The following is an 8,078-nucleotide window of genomic DNA, read 5'->3' as shown; positions in this document are numbered from 1 at the left end:
CCATATAAATGTGCCTAGACCTATACACTATTTTATATAGAAATTAATTTAAAATATTTTTTTAATTTTGAAAATAAACCCACGCTTTTAAGCGCGGGTCAAAATCTAGTAGATTATTAATTATATATTGACGGAGGTTTACATGAGATATGCACCATAGGAATCGAACCATTGTTGTTGGGATAAACAAATTTACCCATGACACCTTTTTCTAAAAAACATTCTCAATTTATCTAGAATAAGTCTTTTGTTTTGCTTTTGTCGATACCATACATCATTTTAGGGGTTAATTAAGTCGAAACAAGCAGGATGTTAGCAGATTATAGTTTTTTTTCCCCTTCAGATTATAGCTTCATTATATATAGGAGACATTCCAAAAATGACTATACTAGCTCGTTACATTTTGCCATGACCAAAAACTATAAGAGAGCAAATAATAAAGCTGATAAACTAGCCATATATATATATATATATATATATATATATACATTAAATCTTGATCAGTGGATGTAATCTTTTAAAAGTAACCTTAATTTTATACTATATATATATCAGTACATTAATCCAATAATACCATTTGACGATTTAAAAGAGACAAATTAATCGAGAATACAACTACTACTAAATAGAAATCTCATTTTTCATAGGCAACAAAAATAAACGAAATAAATTGGGAAGCGAGTAATAAAATATATCATATTGATAAACAATGTTTTTATCTATTTTTGTCCGATTTTATTCTATTTAAAGTGTTACTAAATTTTGACCCATGATATATTAATTATAGTTTTGTTCAATAAATTTTTAATAAAAATTGATCTGATCCATCGGAAAGAAATTATATAATAACAACAAAAAATATTGTATATGTATAAATAAAATGATGAAATATATAAAGTAAATTATCGATAATATATACAAATAAACTCCCTATGCGCAAAGCGCAAGTCTTATCCTATCTAAAAGAAAAAAATATGGGTGTTGAATAACTTAACCAATGTTGATAGTGTAAGAAGAGAGACACGTCACTAAGTAGAGTCACTAGAAACTGCCACGTGTTTCTCCTACTGAACAAATTCTCGCTTTCGTTTAGTTTCAATTGGGCTTAAGCGTGTAAAAATGTTGTAGGCTTGCAATTAGGTGATATAGTCTGAGAATAAAGAAAAGGTTGTCCCATTATTCTTCTTCATCTTCGTAAAGCGTAGCCGACATTTAGTTTTAGGGTTCGTCAACTCCTGCTCAAACTGATTAGGGCTACCAACAGCGGAGTTTCTAAAAAGTTGTGTGAGATTAATCTTTTTGAGTAATCTTTGCATCTATCTTGGTTCGTGGCGTTTCGTTTGTGACTCTTCTCCTCAAAGGCGTTACCAGTTGTATTGATGCGACGCCATTTAAGAGATCATAACTCTTTCCATCCGCTGCAAGCACGATTACTCATTCAATGATTCTTCTCTCTCTATTGGATTTCCACTTATAAAAAGGTAAGGCCTCATAACATCATCCTCACAGTTCACAGATTATGTCTGATTTAGTTTATCTCTTCTCTCTAAATCAACTTCACTTAGGGTTTTGTCGCCATAGACAAAAAGTTTCTCAATTCCAGTAGACATGAAAGACCACTCCAGCTTGATTTCATTGAATTCTAGATCTTCATGATAAATGATTTGTCATTCATAGAAAGTCATAATTGGCTTTACCGTTTTTACAGGAAACTGCAAACACGTTTTCCCACGATTCAACCTTGAGGTTTAAAAATCAGGTTCAATTAGCTATTGTCTGAACATGTTCAGGATTACAATCGACTGCAGAAGTTTACCTCAAAGATTTGTCTCAGGCACAAGATTTGCAATCACCGGAAAGATCTAATGAGTCTCTGATTTTTGTTAGGGATCAAACCTGTGAGTTGTAATTCGATTCTTCTCTCATGATCTCTTTTTTGATTATGTGCATGTTAGTTGTGTTATTGATCATATCCTTTTTGTTTTACAAGATCTCAGTCTTTCGTCCGGCTGCCTTGAAGTTTATAAGGAACTGATATCAATCTCACTTATGGATTCAGACTTCCTACTTCCTTCAATCAAAGGTATTTATTTCTCTCATTCAATCCATATGCTCATCTCCCAATAACTTTCAGTATATACGTTTCAAAATTATATCAACAGAGCACTATAAATAAGTGAAACCTCCACATCTCATTAGCCTCTTTACAAAAGTTTCAACTCGCAAAATCATTGCCACCTCTGATGACCTCCCCCTCAGATGTTCATCTCAAAATTTCGTCAGAGTGCTCCATTTCTAGGATGCTTGCATCATAAAATAGGGTGGTGAGGTGTTTTGTAACTGAATAATCTATTGATTGTTTATTCTGTTTTTGTTGTATTAGTTCCAGGTTGGAAAGCTTCAGATTGCGCCTCAAGTCATGGGATGAACCTTGGAAGCTGTGGTATGCTGTTCTCAAATTGAAAAACATGGTGATGACTCAGGGCAATATGCTTCAAGCCGAACTGATGTTTCCAAACCCTGAACGCATTTGAAAGGGAATATACAAACATGGCCCGAGCTCTTACTTCTAATTAATTTGTTGAATGTTTTTAAGAAAAATAAATTATATATTATTCTTTTAAAGAAAATGGTTTTGTATTTCTGGAGACCTAACAAAAGCATATATCCTCTGTACTTTATTACCATGGGAGATACGGGATTATTAGTGGTGAATCCTAAGTTGGTTGCATCTCTCATAATAGGTGAAGAGCTCTGTATGCTGACAGAGAGAGCGATTGAGGAACCCAATCTCAGAAGATCAGCCGAGATGAACCATTGTGCTTCGTTTTTCAACCGAGCAGTAAACTTGAGTTAATTCATATTTGGGATTAAGAAGTAAAAGATAGCATTCAACAGACTGAGGAAGACAATATTTTTCTTTTAGGACTGGTCTAATAGTTATAATTTGTGTCTGGCAATATAATTGTTTGTTCGCAATGTTTTTAAAACCGGACCGGCTAGCGAACCGGATTTTTTTTGGGTCATAGGTCATTTTGGTTCGACCGGTCTGAATCGGGTTCGATCGGGTTTACTTAGATTAAACTAGATTTAATAATATTTAATAAATAATATTCATATTTTTTTTTTAAAAATAGATCATATCAAATAAAATGTTTACATAGCCATAATGTGTAGAAAAACTTAAAATCTAAAACCAATATGAAAAGCACATTTAAACTTTATTCGCAGATCTTATCACTCTAAATCTTCATCACCTTTAAAAAATATATATATACATATTAGGTAAAAGTTACATTTTGAAATACAAATTTCAAAAACGTAAATATTTTAATTATTTAAAGTCTTCAAAACAAGTGATCATGAAATAAAAATTTAAACAAGGGGAGAAGTAGACAAAAACAATATCTTGACGTGAATATTAAACTTTATGAATCTTGTAATTTATAAGTTGTAGAAACGACAAAAGAAAACGATGAGAGACGATACTTTATTAATCTTTGATAAATCTTATTTTTACTTAAAAAGAAGAAAAATTAATTGTTTCATTAACAAAATTTTTTGCATATATGCGAACCGGAGTTTGGGCGGTTCATTGGGTCACCGGTTCCCGGGTTTTTGACGGTTCGATAGGAATTTTTAACTGGTTCGATTTTAGTTGGGTTTTAGCACTAACCCAATCCGGATTATTTTTGGTTCATGGTTCAATCCGGTCCGACCACCGGTTCGGTCCGGGTTTAAAAACACTGTTTGTTCGGTAGCATACGCAGGTTTCTATAAAACCATGGTTGGTGTTTTATGCTGAGTATTCATATCCTTCTATCTTCCTTATGATGAGGAAGGTAAGGTATGGTATTAACTTATTTATATCTACGAATCTGATGTTGTGGGTGATGCATATTAAGCTTTTTCGTTTTTAGATTATCAATTTTATGATACTTTTCCAAAAAAATTGACTTTGAGATTACTTCTCTGACGGTTTAATCATGCACGCAAGAGACTGCCGTTTGCCACAGCTTGACCGTGTTACATCTCTTGATACGAAACACTGATTTGGTTACATCACAATTAATAAGTTCTGCACCATTTTTAAGCAGAACATGTCTCACAAATTGTCATTATAAAAAAAATTGTCATTATTTTTTGCAGCGGGATATAATTGAGGCGCTGCGAGTTCGGTAGATATAAATTAAGTCACTTATTCCTGTATTAACAGTTTTTGATAGATTTGGCTGTCTCAGTTCTTATTGGATAATATGATTCCTTGCTACTTTAAAAAGTTTTTGATTTTGTTTGTATACTTACAAAAAGGTGTTGTACAATGCACTTACCTATCAGAGGTTTTATTATTTATTGTTCCATTATAATGTAGCTATGCTAATCTATTTACATATGTATACACTTCATACCATGATATATCCTAATAAGTTGTTTTCTTTTAGTAAACGTAGATAAATTTTGTAGATCAAAAAAAAAAATTTCATATGGTAAGCATGACCATTATGGTTTAAGTCTTTGTCCGAGAAAACGTTTGTATACATGTAACGCAAAAGTAATGTTTCTACCTAATAATAAATTCTTTTTTTTCTCAGTTCAATAAAATACCAATACACAGGGTGCAGGAGTATATACATCATCAACGAGACCAGCAAGTCTTAGGCGGAACTAGAAACAGGTGGCTCGAATAGAGAGTGGAGACAATTGCTCAAGGGACACCTATGTGACTACTTCTAACAACCGCTCACTGGTTGAATCAGGCGCACAAAGTTGTAGAGATAGTCTAAAGTAACGACATGATATTCAAAATTCATGCAGATGATTGTATAGAGTGTTTGTTTTGAGTTACTCCTCATCCACCATTTCCTTAAGTTTTTTTTTGTCGACCTTAAGTTATTTAATAACGAACAAAAGAACACATAGCTAAAATTTAATCATTTTTTTTTTCATTTTTCTCATCACCTTATATATAATTTTCAATAACAAAAATATCAGACATTTAAATATTGAAATCTTTGAAATTCATAAGACAAAAAAAAAACTGAAAATAGTTTTATAATCGTCTAGCTACTTATATTTTTATAATAGATTATCAAAATAAACATACAAAATATATAATAAAAACAAAAATTTAAACAAAAACCCGGGCGTAGCCCGGGTTGATCCTAGTACACTATAAAGAAGAGTTTTACTCTATTCTTGAGAGGCCACGTCACTAAATAAGAGAGTCTAAGCGTGACACGTGTCCTGATATTAACAATTTACAATCGTTTCTTTTGGGCTGCTATTTGGGCTTCGATAACTATTGTTTCATGATGGGTTGTGTAAATTGCTCGGTCCATTATATGAGACTCCGCCGTCGACAGACTCTTCATCGAAACCCTACTCTGTTCATCTTCCTGATTGCAATAAATCAGAAATGTTTAGTGGTCGCGCTCCCTCATTTACTGCCTTCGCCAGAAACTTCAACTATAAAACGTATGCTTGAACCCATGAAATTTATCAGTTCTTTCTTCACATTCATAAGCTTTCTAAAAAATCAAAGTCGATAATGGCTAATTCCTTTGTCTTCCTCGCTGTTTAGAAGGCTAGCCGCTGCACCTCCACCGCTGGGTCTGTTTGATTAGAATCTGGGAAGCTATGATTGTTAAGCGCGACGGCGAGGGACGACATGCTTCTCCTGGACGCCATGGTGAATCCGGCTTGACTACGCAGTTTTTCTTTTTGTTTTTTAATTCTTTCTCGCGTTTTTTGTGTTTTGGTGATGGAACTTTCAAACCTAATAGTAGTTCTTCACTAGAGATCATTTTGTTCCTGTATTCATTATCAAAATAGTTTTTGTTTTTGTTTTTGTTTTTGTTTTTAATTCGTTATGAAGCTTTTCTGATTATTTTTTTGTTTGTCATATGAACAGGCGACCATGATGCCGGTGACGGTGAATGTAAACCGGTTTGCAACTCACATGCCTAATACATCTCCAGCTTTAACCTATGCAGCCTGCTACAACACGTCATGGATCCTCAGGTTACATGTATGGCAACGAGTAGATAGGGATTAACGAATGATCATAATATGTGACAACCCAAGTCATGTTTTTTTCCTTTTCAGGTCTCTCTGTTTGTTCTATTATTGTGAATCTGATATGAATTTTGCAATAATCACTCTTTGTTTGGATCTTCTGTTCATAGGTCCATCCATGTTCTCCGAAAAAATGAATAAAGCCACAAATTGCAAAAGAGGAATAAGAAAGTGATCCAAATATCCAGAGAGGTGATTCTGGCCATGTAGATGTAACACCTCGAAACCCCCCTTTTGTAAAGATTATGTGTCGATTTTGCTCAAGTTCATGTTTTCAGATGTTTGGTTTGTGAATCATACTACACCTATAAAATAGGTAAGCCTCATCTCTGAGAATCATCCTCACTAGAACGTATGTTTTGGGACTTTACTTTTCTGTTTTCATTTATTAGAGATCTGATGGTGATTGCTCTCACTCAGTTTTGTGCATACAGACAATTTGATTTAAAAATTGTTATCTATTTTTAACTCGCTCGCTTTTCTGAGAATGGATCTATCAATACCTAATTGTTTGTGTTCAAAGTGTAGGCCAAGCACCAAAAAAGTTGGAGACAAGCCACTTCTATCTGTTTCAATATTTGTCCAGGTACTTCTTCTTTGCTAATTAAAAAGAGTCAAATTAATTAAAGAGTCGTACTAGAGTTCCTAGGGCATATTCTCAAATTTAAAGTTAGATTCTTTACCTTTTGTTATCTGATCTCTTGGCATTGTCATAACATTCTCTCATCTACGTATCATCTTTTTACAGTTTATTGGGTTTTGTTAGATTTTGGAATGTTGATGTTACTAACCAGTAGATATAATTTGAAACTTCTAAGTTCAATTGGTTGAGTTTTTATAATGCAATGAGTCTATTTTGCAGGCAGTCCGGAACAATGTGCTTCTTGCTGTTCCAGCCCTGTTATATGCAATCAAAAACTATATCAGATTCACGGTGCTATTACTGTAGCCAGTGTAGCTGCATCTGTTGCTGTTATACTATAAAGAAGAGTTTTACTCTCTTCTTGAGAGGTCACGTCACTAAATAAGAGAGTCTAAGCGTGTCACGTGTCTTGATATTAACAATTTACAATCGTTTCTCTTGGGCTGCTATTTGGGCTTCGATAACTATTGTTTCATGATGGGTTGTTTAAATTGCTCGGTCCATTATATGAGACTCCGCCGTTGACAGATTCTTCATCGAAACCCTACTCTGTTCATCTTCCTGATTGCAATAAACCAGAAATGTTTAGTGGTCGCGCTCCCTCATTTACTGCCTTCGCCAGAAACTTCAACTATAAAACGTATGCTTGAACCCATGAAATTCATCAGTTCTTTCTTCACATTCATAAGCTTTCTAAAAAATCAAAGTCGATAATGGCTAATTCCTTTGTCTTCCTCGCCGTTTAGAAGGCTAGCCGCTGCACCTCCACTGCTGGGTCTGTTTGCTTAGAATCTGGGAAGCTATGATTGTTAAGCGTGACGGCGAGGGACGACATGCTTCTCCTGGACGCCATGGTGAATCCGGCTTGACTATGTAGTTTTTCTTTTTGTTTTTTAATTCTTTCTCGCGTTTTTTTGTGTTTTGGTGATGGATTTCAAACCTAATAGTAGTTCTTCACTAGAGATCATTTTGTTCCTGTATTCATTATCAAAATAGTTTTTTGTTTTTGTTTTTTGTTTTTAATTCGTTATGAAGCTTTTCTGATTATTTTTTTGTTTGCCATATGAACAGGCAACCATGATGCCGGTGACGGTGAATGTAAACCGGTTTGCAACTCACATGCCTAATACATCTCCAGCTTTAACCTATGCAGCCTGCTACAACACGTCATGGATCCTCAGGTTACATGTATGGCAACGAGTAGATAGGGATTAACGAATGATCATAATATGTGACAACCCAAGTCATGTTTTTTTCCTTTTCAGGTCTCTCTGTTTGTTCTATTATTGTGAATCTGATATGAATTTTGCAATAATCACTCTTTGTTTGGATCTTCTGTTCATAGGTCCATCCATGTTCT

General features: G+C 34.1%; 1 long non-coding RNA gene across 1 annotated transcript; it reads left to right on the top strand.

Moving 5' to 3' along the window:
• Positions 1-1,058: 1,058 nt before the first annotated feature.
• On the top strand, positions 1,059-2,642 carry LOC106433230. Its single transcript, XR_001286546.3, has 4 exons — positions 1,059-1,481; positions 1,709-1,898; positions 1,991-2,083; positions 2,384-2,642. It is a non-coding gene; the product is annotated as an uncharacterized LOC106433230 (long non-coding RNA).
• Positions 2,643-8,078: the final 5,436 nt, after the last annotated feature.

The sequence above is a fragment of the Brassica napus genome, chromosome C4, assembly GCF_020379485.1.
Source record: "Brassica napus cultivar Da-Ae chromosome C4, Da-Ae, whole genome shotgun sequence".
NCBI lineage: Eukaryota > Viridiplantae > Streptophyta > Magnoliopsida > Brassicales > Brassicaceae > Brassica > Brassica napus.
The sequence above is the reverse complement of the archived record's forward strand: the minus strand, read 5'-3'. Positions and strand labels throughout refer to the sequence as shown.